At 41.0% G+C, this 14,731-nt stretch overlaps 1 protein-coding gene across 3 annotated transcripts in view; it reads right to left on the reverse strand.

Annotated features, from left to right (window-relative positions):
* Window positions 1-14,731, reverse strand: part of ACVR1 (activin A receptor type 1) — a 140,390-nt gene that overhangs the window by 84,144 nt on the left and 41,515 nt on the right. The window contains exon 1 of one of the 3 annotated variants that reach the window (XM_019838131.3): window positions 3,200-3,389. The exons of 1 other annotated variant lie outside the window; for it this stretch is intronic. The gene's annotated coding sequence lies outside the window, so the exon portion shown is untranslated. Of the gene's footprint in view, window positions 1-3,083; window positions 3,390-14,731 lie in introns of those variants that run through there. One more of the 3 variants, XM_019838129.3, reaches the window with a different exon arrangement.

Raw genomic sequence — 14,731 nt, forward strand, 5'->3', positions numbered from 1 at the left:
CATAAATATTTTACCAAGTAAAAACATTACAAATATTTATCTCTAACCCCTAGAAATCTGAACACTTCTCTGGCGATTCTTACTGTCAAACACACTTGGAAAACCAGTGAGCTGAACAATCTTAACCCTGTTTCATAATTAAGAATCACAGGGTTAGCAATTAACAAACACCATCATCTCCTACTCGTTCAAACAAATACATATGCAAAATAAAGTCAGTCTCTTAGTTCCGTCCCTGTTATTCATTACTTCCTCTTAAAACTAATTCAACCTCATGCCCACCTTAAATGGGCATGAAAATATTTCAAAATGCTCCAAGGATGGCAGCCAGAACCAACAATTCCACTAATATATTAACACAGCCTGGTGCCTAAGAAGTTCCTTGCAGTCACATAGAAGATGAAAAATTGCCATAACTGTCACCTGGGCAACAATCCAAAGCTGTGCATCATCTGCCTTGGAAAATAAAAACTCACATCGTTAAGACTAAAAGTCCAATGTCAACAGCCGTGGCTTTTGTTTTCTGCCTAATGCGAAAGGTCTCCCCCCGCATCCCCCTTTAAATTATAGGCTAACCCCTCACTTGAGGACCGGTTATTACGTTACAGCCTTATAAGGAACACTAAGCAGTCATTATTTAGACTGACATTCTGCTTAAAAGGAAAAATTCTTCTTGAAAGGGAAAATGCCCACAACTTATCAAGTGGAAGGAAAAAGCAACTTGTAAAACAAAATGTATAGTCATGTTCATCAAGCTTTCAACATAATGAATATGCATACTGTTTGTAATAGAATAAGATCTGTGTATGAGTAAGTATGTGTTTCAAATTATCAGCTATGGGCAAAAGAGCAAAGACAGAGAGGAAATTTTACCTGTACCTATGTCTGTATTTTATACTGTTTTGTAATACTTGCAATTAAATAATCAAAAATAAACTATTTATATAAAGAATAAAGTTTTTAAAAATAGTAAATTAGATTTTCCTTTAAAAAAAAACAAAACAAACAAACAAACAAAAAAAAACATCGGACAGGTACTGGAGACTTTCCAAAAGTGTTGAACCAAGGAGGCTGCATAGACCGACCCCTACAAGCCTTAATCCTGAGTTACGTGTTTCTTTGTCTATGTGCAAGTTTCCAACCATATCTGATCAACCTGAACATTCAGCTCAAGAGACACACCCACCAATATTTAGCACTTCAGGCCTCCCCTCACAGAAACATCCTATAGACTCTATTCTAAAGTAGGTATTTGTGGGGTGCACAGCTGGCTTTGTCAGTAGAGCATGCAACTCTTATTTTTTTTTAATGTTTATTCATTTTTGAGAGACAGAGAAAGACAGAGTATGAGCGGGGAAGGGGCAGAGAGAGAGGGAGACCCAGAATCTGAAGCAGAGTCCAGGCTCTGAGCTGTCAGCACAGAGCCTGATGCAGGGCTCGAACTCAAGAACTGCGAGATCATGACCTGAGCCGAAGTCGGACGCTCAACCAACTGAGCCACCCAGGTACCCAGGCACCCCTCTTTCTCTTTTTTTTAATGTTTATTTATTTGAGAGAAAGAGAGAGAGAGAGAGAGAGAGAGAGAGAGAGAGAGAGAAAGAGAGAGAGAGAGAGAGAGAGAGAGAGAATATGAGCATGAGCAGGGGAGGGGCAGAGAGAGAGGAAGAGAGAGAACCCCAAGCAGGGCTCAACCTCACAAACTGTGACATCACGAACTAAACTAAAATCAAGAATCAGGTGCTTAACAAACTGAGCCACTGAGGCACCCCAAGTATGCGACTCTGGATCACAGGGTTGTGAGTTCAAGTTCCACACTGGATGTAGAGGTTACTCAAAATAAAATCTTTAAAATAAAATAAAATAAAAATATTTGTATTCCCCTACAGCTTAACACAATGATAGCAAGACTGCTTTATATAGACTTCAAAATACTCCATAGGAAGCATATTATGAAAATGTAGTTCTGGAAAAGGTAAAAGTATGGAGACAATAAAAAGATCAGTAGTTTCCAGGGAGTGACTGGGGAAGAGAAGAATTATTAATAGATGGAGCACAGAGGATTTTCAGGGCAGTGAAATTTTTCTGTTTGATACTGGAAATGGTGGATAGGGTCATTATACATTTGTCCCCAACCTATAGAACAAACAACACCAAGAGTGAACCCTAATGTAAAACCATGGGCATTGGGTGATAATGATGGGTCAACACAGGCTCAACAACTGTAATTAATGTACCACTACACTGATACAGTAGTCCCTCCTTATCCATGAGGGATACGTTCCAAGACCTCCAATGGATGCCTGAAACCATGGATAGTACCGAAACCTATATATGCCACGTTTTTTTTCTTACACATACATACCTAAGATAACGTTTAATGTGTAAGTTAGGCACAGGAGGAGATCAACAACAACTAATAGTGAAATAAAACAATGACAACATACAGGACTATAATAAAAGTTATGTAAACGTTTTCTCTCTCTCTCTCAAAATATTTTCTATGCACTATACCTCACCCTTCGTGTGGTGATGTGAGATAATAAAATGCCTACATGATAGGATGAAGTGAGGCGAATGACGTAGGCGTTGTGACCTAGCATTAGGCTACTATTGACCTGCTGACCACATATCAGAAGGAGGATCATCTGCTTCATCTGCTGACCACGGCTGACTGTGGGCAACAAACCATGGAAAGCAAAGGGGCGAAAAAGGGGATCCTGCTGCAGTGGGAGAGGTTGCGTATGGGGCCAGGGGGTACAGGAGAACTCTCTGTACTTTCTGCTCAATCTGCTGTCATTCTAAAACTGCCATGAAACATAGTCCATCTGAAAGAGAAAAAAGAAAAGTGGCCCCGTAAGGGGGAAAGAACGGGAGAAGTATTTCGTATGTAGGGAAATATTGATAATATTAGAATAAACTGGCCAAAGTTAAAGAATAACCGAGCAGCTCCGCCACAGAGACAGAGAGAGAGAAGCCCACCTTCAAGGCAATGCAAGAATTAAGCACTATGAGGCTAGAGTCCTAACCTTTTTATACTGGGTTCATACAAACCAACGAAATCATCACTGTGGCTAAGAATTTACCGTGTAGATTTGATCTCTGCCAAAGAGCATTAAACGAGGTGATCTGTTGAAATGGCTCTAGAGCTGGCTCTGGCAACGCTGCTCCGGAGAGCTCCTGGGTAAGCTGACTCAGCTACCTTAGGGCTGGTGCCCCGTCATGTCACGCCACGGTCCCTCGGGCAGGGCGCTCTGGTTCAGAGCTCCGCTCTCTCGTCCCCCATTCACCGGAGACCAGCGGAGTGGGAGAGGTGCTCCTGGAGTCTCCTGGAGGAAAAAGCTTTCCAGTAGTTCTGCTCCGGCAATGTGACACTCACAAGCGACTCCAGGCTGCAGTTGGGGAAAAAGAAAGAACACCAGCTAAGAGAAGAAAATTCCGCAGTTGTGAGTGTGCTGGCTCAAAGTGCACACCTGACAAGCCTTTCAGTTGGGACCCCAAAACTAAGGCCAATTTACAACTGAGGCAAATATGGAAGGAGCTGAAAAACAATGACACGCAGGATGTTGGTAAACTTCAAAATCAAGTTCTTTCAAAGCCCATATACCATGGACTCCAGCCCACTACAAAAACAGCAAAAAAAAAAAAAAAGGCTTTGTACATATTAATTATTATATGTACTTGGTTAAAAACAAAACCACTCAAACGGTACACAGGTATAAAATGAAAGTCTCTCTCCGGACCCCCAGCTGCTCCTAGATAGCCCATTGCACCAGAGTAACCAGTTTCTTGTGTATCCCACCCAGAAGCAATCTGGTTTAGGTCCACTTCCAACCCATTCTCAGTCATAGACAGAACTAGTTCAAAGGCTCATAAAACAATAGTGGGGAAAGAACAACAAGCGGAAGGGAAGGGGTCTAGATAACTAACAAAAAAACACAAAGCCACCCAAGTTCCCCTTTCCTTTGGGAAGACTTTAAAAACATCAACATTTGCCAAAGGAAGAGGAAATTTTTATTAGAACCAAACCAAATTTTTCCATCCAAATAAGTCACACAAAATACTGAAGAACTTACTCCTTTCAAAAAAACAGCACCTTTTTTTGTTTTTAACCTCAGGGAACATTTTGCCAAGAAAACGTTCATGTAAATAAATCTTAGCAGAAAACAAACCCAAAATACAGCATTCCTAAATAATTATTGGGAAGGAAAACCACATGAACCTTGAAATTCAAGGGGAACGCTTTACAACTAATACCAACTCTCTTTGCTTCAGTTTAAATGAAGGCTCACAACCAATTTGAAAAGACAGCCTAGCTATGTAAAAGGCACACAAAAAATAAGACAACAATATCTCCCCCATAGGAAAGTCAACCAGAAATTTTGCATTTTCAGCAATCATTTAGTGAAGTCAGAGGGTAAAAACCCATTTCTAGAGTGGACATCTGTAAAAACAGATGCATTCGTGAAGCAGCATCCACAACCTTGAGTTTCAGAACCAATTGCTAAAATCCCGGTGTTTTCCAAGCCGCTGGAGCCAGGGAAATTTGGTGGTCAGGGTCTCACATTGACGTTGCCTTCCCCTTGGGCAAAGAACTGTGTTTTAGAAGAGGGCCGCTGTTAAGCTACCCCGCCTGGCACTAACCATGTCTTTAAGTCATAGGTACTGTTTGGGAAGGGGCTTTAGACAATAGGAAAATAAGGAAACACAGGTGCATATTTTCCTGATTCTTTCAAAACAAGAATCATCCGAAGAACGGTCAGAGATTGACTGTTTAATTACAAAGGTGCTTCTATTTCCCTTCCAACTCCCCAGTCTTACCTATTACCTTCACCGCAAGGAATTCCTTCAAGAGCAGGCTCAGCTTCTCCTGTCTCTGTTCAGCCTTCTCTAAGGATTCTTCTTTTGTCCAGATCTTTCCATTCCGATTCCTCCAGTATTTTTACTCTATATGACTCAACCTGGCACTTGATCCCCTGCCTTGAACAAGGTTTGTCTCACAGCCAATTTAAAACTAGAAGAGATTCACATATTATCCTTCTGCTATATCATTCCTTCCCAATACCTAACACATAGTTGGTGCTCAGGAGTTATTGGATAAAAGTCTTCAAATTAAACGCAATTTAAGATTTGCTTTAGAGTTCATCAGGCTCTCAACCATGGATTGAAGTCAAAACGGTGGTGTACCACAAGGAAGAACAGGTTGGCAAAAAGGGAGCTAAGTGGAGAGCAAATTGCCAGAAACTTAGGTCTTCAAACGTTCTACTCAGGACCCATCTCCCCACAAATATACTTCATGCCAATAAGCAAGCTTGGCAGAGCCTGAAAGGTAGTGGAAAGCAGTTATGCACAAAACCCCAAGAGTGATTAAAAAAATAAAAACAAACCAAAAGAAAGAGAGAGAAGAGAGGGGGAGAGGGGGAAGTGCTATAAAAATACCTATGTAGCAAACTTCAGCATCTTGTCCCAAAACTTCCATTGAGCTGAGTTTTTTCCTAAAATCTTAGCCAACTCATTTGTTTGGCTATTGAGGTTTAATTATTGGTGGCTAATCGTACCATATGAAAATCTGACCCTTTATAGAACCTAGAGGCACATTCCTGTGAAGTGGTGAAGGGTGAGAGTGAGGAAAGGGGAGAAAGAGAAATTAAAAAAAAAAAAAAAGCTCTTACTCCAAATGCGGGTTTAACATAGCAGTATATTTTTCTTTAATCCAATTTAAGAGAACATGCATAGTTTCTTAAAAGTTATTGTAATATGATGGGACCCGAGTAACAGGCAAGCGTAAAAGATACTTAAAATCAAACAAGTCTTGGCAGTCAACATAGCAGCTAAGCAACAGGAAGAAAAAAAAATTCAGGACAAGTTTCCTCAACTATTTAATTATAACTGTATCCTTGGCCTTCAGAAATTGCAGCTTCCAAATACTGAAAAGTCTTGCCCTTTCAAGACATCATCCCTTGTACCGATGTTAAGGAAACTCATTGTAGTGATCACTCTGCAATATACATACATTTCGAATCATTGTGTTATCTACCTGAAACTAAGATACTGTTTTATGCCAATTATACTTCAATTAAAAAAGGGGCACCTGGGTGGCTCAGTCGGTTAAGTGTCCGACTTCGGCTCAGGTCATGATCTTGCGGTCCGTGAGTTCGAGCCCCGCGTCGGGCTCTGTGCTGACAGCTCAGAGCCTGGAGCCTGTTTCAGATTCTGTGTCTCCCTCTCTCTCTGCCCCTCCCCTGTTTATGCTCTGTCTCTGTCTCAAAAATAAATAAACGTTAAAAAAAAATTAAAAAAAAAAAAAAGACATCAACCCATACCTTCCCTGTTTATCTACCCAGCCCCATAACCCAAATAAACCATGGTGGATCTTGCTGTAAAATTACCGTTAACCGAAATTACTTTAAGAAGCACCATATGGTTGTAAGAACATGGACTTAGGGAAGAGCCAAACCCAGTTTTCCAACCTATTTAATGTGATCTTACGCAAATCATTTAACTTCTATGGGTTTCAGGTTCCTTTCCCATGACACAGGGTAAATACCTTCCACCTTTGAAAGTTACTAATATACACCAACTATCGTTTAGTGTGCCCTTAGTTCTAGAACTGTGCTAACCGCACACTTACATTATCTGATTTAATCCTAACAGCACAAAACTGAGGAAGGTGTTATTATTCCCCCTTGAAAGATAAGAAAACAATGTTAGAGAGGTTAAGTAAAACTGCCCAAGATCATAATTTTTAATAAGTGGCAAAACCAAGAATCAAGTTTTTCAGACTCCAAAATCTATGTTAATTGCCATTAAGTAAAATTGCATCGTGACTATTTATAAGAACTGAGCTGAATGCTCATAGTAAATATTCTTAGTTCCCTTTCCTGTTTTCTACTCCTTAGAATAATAGAAAGTGCTAAAGCACTGTGGTAGGAACAGCATAAAGCACACCAATCCCAAACAATAACACAAGTCATCTACAAAATCACACTACAAATATCCTCTTGTCTCACTACAACCAATGTCGAGTATCCTTGAAGAATAATCTATTCCAGACACTTCAATACATGAGAAAGACAGGTATGATTGCTTAGTAATGCTGGAGAAAGGCAATGGAGATATCAGCTGGTTCCCAAGATTACCACTTTCCCAGTGGAACAAATCTAGGTCACATGCCCTAGACAACTGATAAACTCAGGGGACACCATGGAGCAGGGGGGGGGGAAACAAGGAAAGCCATACAAAGCTGAGAAAAGATAAAAGCTGACTGAACCAGGAAGCAGAGAGGAGCATGGAGATATAGCAGATCCCCTTCTCCAGGCGTATCCAAATTCTCAACAGATACTAATCTTTGGGACTTAGGGATGAGAAATGGGAATTTCCAGGAATTTCTCCAGAATTCCCCAAATTATAGCTTTTCTTAAAATACTTCCAAATACTCTTTACTCATTATTATGGGTATATATATTTTTGTTTTTTAAATGTTACATATGTAAGAAATAGTGTTATTTACAAAGGAGTGTAGCCTATAACAAATATTCAAATGCTAGGAAATGCCAGTGAACATTATTGGGTAGTATTCCAATAGCTGGCCAAATCCAGCCTGCAGTCTGTTTTGGTAAATAAACGTTTCATTGGAACACAGCCCCACTTGTTCATTTTACGTATAGTCTACGGCTGCTTTCACACTAAAACAGCAGAGCTGATAGTTCTGACAGAGTCCATATGCCTTGCAGGGCCTAAAATATTTACTATCTGGCCCTTTGGAGAAAAAGTTTGTTGACCTCTGAAATAACCTGCATTTGGATCTATGAGGAAGGTTAACTGCACTACACCGAATCCCATGTTGCAGTTGCCATTTCCAAGACTTATTCTGCTTCAGAAACATATTTCTTGGAATACCGCTCACAGGATTTGTATACAATATGCTATGTATATAAACTTATTTTATTTGCAACTATGACTCACTGGTAGCAGCAGACAGGGCCACAAACACATATTTATAACATAGCAACAGCTACAAGCAATCACGACCAGTTCTTTCCTCTGTGCTCCTACCCTGTCCTGGCTCTGGGCAATGTCAGTCTTATCCTTCGCTCCACAGGTTCACGTTCAACTCAACATCAGTGGGTTCCTTCAGTCTACCACGGTCTCTATTGCTAATTGTTTAATTCTCACAGGAGAATTGCAACACGCTTTTTCCCGTTCACCTGATTGCTCCGGGGATCTGAAAAGACATAAATTTCCCAAGAAATCCCTGGAAGGAATTCTGCCATGGAAATAAACTATTCTCTTCAGGTGTAGCGAGACTGAGTCTAGATCACACTCACTGGACTTTTAAGGGATAGAAGAAAAAGAGTTGAGGAGAGGAGGGAGGATGAGGAAAAACAAAGTCTCCAGGATGTTTTAAGGAAAAGATTAAGGTCTGTCTCAAAGCCTAGAGAGAAGGGACATCTAAGTGGAGGTTCAGATGAAGATGACATTTCCTAAGGCGATGGCCCCAGTGACAGATTTAAGGCCCAAATATCCGAACTTAAGTTCTAATTTGGCTGCCATGACAGGCATTCGCTGTGAGTTATGACAGGAGTTAAGTGTAATTAAACACCACACTATTTCTGAAAATAACCTGCTCATACTTTATAATCTCAAACACCCTCTTCTGAAGTGGCTGGGTGATCCACCAAAATCCCCTTTATCCATCAGTCCAGCCAAAGATTCCTTTATTTGTGCCAGAAATACAAAGCATAAGGACCAAGGATAAAACTCAAGGGAACAAATGCAGTGGGATACAGCAGCACCAAAAGGGTTCTAGGCTTGAACCAAAGAGTCCTGGGTTGAGTCCCAGCCCTGCCAATCACTAGACAGGTGATCTTGGGCCAACTGGCCAACTGTCTGAGCCTCAGTCTCTCGCAGGCAAAACGGACATCATGACTTCCTTGCGAAGCCCACAGCACGTGGTGGGTGTTAATAAATGGCAGCTATTATTATAAACAAAGTATTTAAGGAGCAGGAATAAGAGGAGGAGACCGTGATAAAGACTGAGAATCAAAAGGGTTGACTTATTACACTGAATCATTTGAAAATGCTGACATTTGACCATTTTGACTCACAAAAATAGCAGTTTTTAAATAAATACTATAAAGGGCTCTGTGGGGAAGCCTGAAAGGAGACAGCATGAAAGACTAATACCCCATCCTCATTCCCCCACTGGGGGAAGCTTAGAAGGAATCCAGACACCAGATGGGAAGGCTGCAGACTAAAATAGAATACCCCTTAGTCAACTCCTCACTAGAGAGGAGGTGTGACTTTAGGGAGGAGAAGATTCAACAAAGGACAGACAAACACATACACCTCACTCCTAGGTAGCCCACGTACCTCGCTCCCTCTCTCCTTCCTTCTCCACTGCTGCCCTGTCCTTTCCCTTCATTATTTCTTTCCCTAGGCAAAGCCCAATGGTGTCCTGTTAACCAGCTGGGGAAGGACAGAGCACTTCTGCTCAGCTGACGTTACTGAATGCACAGCAAGCTTTTCGGTAGGCTTCGTAGTGCAGTTGGCAGCTCGATAAAGATATCCAATGGATCCGCTGCATTTTCCCTGTTATTTTTCTGTCTTCCATTCATACCGTAGGTGTTAATTTTTTCAAGTCCTCCTAGACCTCACCCAGCTGATGGGTCTGTGGTTGATCCATGGGCGTCATGACAGTTCCTGGATGAGATCTGAATCTCAAGCCCCCTCACCAGCCCAAACCCAAGTAGCTCTATTCCAGCTATCTCTAAATCTCAAAAAAGGTGCTAAGTGAGGACTCAAAATACCTTGTGTACAGCAGATGAATAACAGGTTAGAGGTAAAAAAAGGAGGAACATGTCATTTCTTCCATCCTCCCAACCCGTACACTTAAAAAACAGAATTAGACTTCCCTGGTAATTAGCTTGCCTTTCTCAGTCTGTTGGGTCAGCTTTAACAAATGTAAATCCAATTCCCGCAGCATTTCAGCAATCCCCATTGCTGTGTTTTATCTGCTGTCTGGAAGTAATGTGGCAATCCTTGATGATCACCTTCACACATTAAACTATGGAGGCTTTCATCAGATGATGATCTCAAAGCACTTTTACAAGAGTTCGCGGGGATGCCTCCCACGTGGGCCAGAACCAGATTTTCTGGTTTTCTAATGGGGCGTCTGGCATTCTGTTTCTCCTAAGCTGTACTCTGGTGTAAACACTCCAGAGTATATATGCCCTCACTAGATAGACATTAGCAAAGCTTCAACAGGGAAGCTTCTTGGAAGTGAGGGCTCTGTGTATACAATATCCTGCTGTATCTCCAAAACCTGGTCTATGATCACCAGACATTTAAGTATTTGTGGAATAAATGGAGCTTAAAATTACAGAAAAATCCAAAGTATTATCAACTGCAAGCTCTTAAACTTGTTAAAAGAAGCTTTTCTATCACTAAGTGGCTAAGTTTCTACCCTACATTTAAACTCAGAACAGTGCAAAACACACTAAATACTCTTATTTGCGGGGAACAGGTTAACACAAAAAGCACAAAGAAACATATAAAAAATTGTGGGAAAAAAACTATTTCATAAAAGCAGGCTTCACTTTAGAATAGCAGTAAGTTTTCTTAGTACACTTATTAACTAAACAACTCCAAATTAAGGTGAAGTTTTTCAAAATTGTTATCTACAGAAATGTCCAGAAACACTGAAGGGCCACTGCAAAACAGGAATACCAAAACAAATGAAGAGAGAACTAAAGCTTTTAAAAACCATTCTTCCAATGCCCTCTTGAAAATATTTATGTCAATTACCAACCTAAATAAAATTTTTACTAGATCATTCTCCCTAATTGAGACTCACTGAGAATAAATTGGGAAAAAAAAAGGGCAATCGACATTCTTTTTCTAATTGTTTGGCTTAATGTATTTCCTCACAGGCATATAAGCATTTCCAAGGGGACGCAAGAAAACTACCTGCCCCCCTGTGCAGAGAGAACAAGGTAACAAAAAACAAAAAACAAACAAGCAAAAATAAAAAACAAAAACAAAAAACAGTAAGGTTAAAAGAATTAAAAGTGAACAGTATTCTATATGGCTTTGTCTTCTTGTACTGTTTCTGTGCATGTGTGTATACTACATGCCCATAATTATGTCAGACAAGCTATGCATTTTATAAGTAGTTGCCAGCCCCATAATGAGTTATCTGAAAAACTAACCTGCAACTTCTTAAAGAGAAAAATAGCCTCTTATTTATCTTTAAGCTTTATAATAATTGGGGCAGCATCCCTTCCATACGACTCAGCAAATATTTGCTGACTGATGAACAGGGAGATTAATTAAAGTAAGATTCAAGTCAAGAATCCAGGTGACTCTGGGTCTACCAGAGATTACATAGCCTTCCACTCTGCTCCATCATCTTGATGGGATTATTGTAGGTTGTCTTCAAGGTATGGAGGAAAAAACACTGAGCCAAGGAGCTTGACAGGTCCCTGCACCACACAAGTGTGACAATGGGAAATCACTTATCGTCTCTGACATCCATTTTCCCTGATTATAAATGGAGAATGGGGGTCCAAGCTGCTGAGTTTCCCTCCAGCTCCAAATTTTCTGTTTAGATAGTTCTTTTACAATCACTAGCAGGATTCCTCAAGAGTTATGCTAACAAGAAAGGCTACATCTTTTCATTAAAGATGGTTTTCCAATCTACTCCTGTACTGAGATGGCACACAACCCACTCATTAGAAAAAAAAAAAAAGGAAAAATAACATTTTTCATTTAATTTAGCAGTTTTGTTCTTAACTCATACAGGTTTGCTTTTAATTTGCTTACCAATAATTTGTTTGCCAACTGAAGGATAATTAAGAAAATACACAAAAAGAAGTGGCACAGGGGGGTGTCTATCAAGAACAGTAGGGGCATGAGAATATGCCCAGTTCCCAAGCCAAGGAATCTAGATGAATAAAACTAAAGTCAGCACGTCCACATTACCCACCTCCCCAAATGTGCCAGTTTTCCTTTATGTTTTATCTCACACAGTGGAATCACACCAATGAACCTCGACGGCAAGGTTGGAAACTAGGGGTTCATCTTACAAACCCCACCAGTGCCTTTGTCCCAGCTCTTGTTGTCTCCCACCAGCAAGACTTCCAACTGCCTCCTCAGTGATCTCCTCTGGGGACCTGCCAACAGTGCAGTCACTAACCATTGAGCAGCCTCTCCTCTGCTTAACCATCAGCGGCTCTCCTCATCATGAACAGAGTCCCGATTTCCACGACCTGGCCCGAGACCTCTCCACCCTCATCAGTCACCACCCTTCAGGTACTCTGACCCTGACTGCACCATACAGCACTATGAAGATGCCATACTTCTGTTTTCCTTCATGCCTTTACCCTTGCCCCCACCCCCAAATGTCTTTTTCCACCTGTCAAATCCCTATGCTTCAGGATCAGCTCAAGAATCACTTCCGGATGGAAGCCTTCCCTGAAGCCCCCATGCCTACACCCTGTCTGAGGTACATGCACCCTCCTCTGTTGTTCCCAAACATAATTATCATGGCACCTAAAAAGTACATTTCACTTTTCTTTTTTCTTTTTTCTTTTTTCTTCAAAAAAGAAAAAAAAAATCCCCAAATCCTCAATTATAGAGACTGAGAACTAAAGTGTTTATTTCATACAAAAAAGACAATGTGTAAACTAAATGTATACAATAAACCATAGTCGCTGACTGACTTACATATGAAAACAGGGAAGTATTTCCTAGTCCAACACTTTAGAACATAATCTTCTTCTAAATTATATATACAGAAAAGTAACCTGAGAACAACACTTAAATACCATGCTAACACTGTAATATTACTGGAAACGAAGATGTTGTCAGTAAAATGTAAGAAGGAAGATGCTTCATCTTATAAGAAAAACATTAACTTTTTCCCACAAAATTATTCCCAAGATGGTCACTTGGAGCCAGGCCCCCACGCGGTTCTCAAGGCTAGGCTCTGACTCCCTGGCCTCCTTCCAGATGTCTTCAGTAAAGGTGCTGAGGGCCAGGGTGGGCAAAAGGGGGGCTCTTGCTCTTACCATGACAAGGCCATCTTAATGTTCTTCCCCATCCCACTACCCATTTCCCCAGCCCCAAACTTTCTATACCACATAGCAGGAAAAAAAAGAACAAATGCATAAATTGCTATGTAATGTAACTGAGCTTAATTCAAGAAGCAAAAGTAGGTAACAGAAAGGAGGCAATGGCCAACGCTGAATATTAAGGAAAAGAGAAGGAAGATCCAAGGAAAACACTTGGCTGTTGGTAGTGCTCACTGGCTAGGATCACTTTAAGTTTACACATGAAATTGCTTAATGCATGAGTCACTTCAAATCATGACTGTATGGATTCATTTAATATGTTCAAGCAAACCTGCAATGAAGATGACCTAGAAGTCCGGAGATGCACATGATTCTCCAATCAAAAGAATGGGGGTGGCAGACATATTGTAGAAAAATCAAAAACATAAATGTGTTTGGAAAAAACTTAAATCCTGTCGTTTTCTTATTACAATGGGCAGAAGAATGTCAGACAGTTTATCAAAATTGGATGAGTTAAAAAAACAAAAAACCCACCAGGTTCAGAAATGACTGTTCTGAAGGTTTCTGGGACACAGTCAAGAACTCTGTTGCCCACTAGGGGACTGGTCCAGGAGCTCGTCTTCTCCCTTGACCCAGTGTACAGGATGATTGGGAGCCAGACTTTGGCTTCTACTGCAACAATCTTAGCTTTAAAATCAGTCTTAAACGCTGATGATTTCTCTCTGGGGTGATGAAAATGGCCTAACATTGGACTGGTGACAGACGCACAATCTGTGGATTTACTCAAAGACACTGAATTACACACCACGAAAGGGTGGATGTTATAGTATATGAACTAACTCAATAAAACTGTTTTGAAAACAAAATCAGTCTGGAAGCTCTTAGGCCTTTTTCCGTACAGCTTAAGACCTTAAGCGTTTGCTGTGCTGTGCTTGTTAACTCCATAGAGACATTCCATGTGTCTCCCAATTCATTTCTATGGAAAGAGCTGAAGCTTTGAAAATCACAGTTCAGTTTGGGAACTGAACCTAGGTCTGTCATTTCCTAGGCCCTGGGATCTTGAGCATGTTACTGTCTGAGCCTCAGTCCCCCCCCCCCCCATCAGATGAGCAGAATGAGTCTGCAGATCACCAGCGCACTCAGACTGATGGTAAATGGCAGAAAATTAAAATGGAAGGGGCTGTAAAAAAGGACATGCCAGCTGGTGGGTGAAAACTAAAGGGAAGACACAAAAGCAGAAAAGATGTGGTAAGTGAAGAGTAGGGATCGAGGACAGCCTACCTAGAATCAGGGCAAACCCCTCTGGAATCCTCTTTTGAGTTCCAATGATGCTTTGGGGTCAGAGTGATGTAGGGTAGGGAGATGGGATAGGCCTGCTCCTAGAAGCATGTGTGATTATCAGCCTACATTATCTATGACACCTAAATGTCTGGATTCCTTACCCAAGTAATTCTATTTTATTTTGAGAGTGAGAGAGTGTACTGTACCCCCTACAGTAAGGGAGAGGTAGAGAGACGGAGAGAGAGAATCCCAAGCAGGCTCCACGCTTAGCATGGAACGCGCAGGGCTCGATCTCATAACCGTGATATCATGACCTGACCAGAAATCAAGAGTCAGACGTTTAACTGAGCCACCCAGGTGCCACTTTACCCAAGTAATTT

The sequence above is a fragment of the Felis catus genome, chromosome C1, assembly GCF_018350175.1.
Source record: "Felis catus isolate Fca126 chromosome C1, F.catus_Fca126_mat1.0, whole genome shotgun sequence".
In the NCBI taxonomy this organism is placed as follows: Eukaryota; Metazoa; Chordata; class Mammalia; order Carnivora; family Felidae; genus Felis; species Felis catus.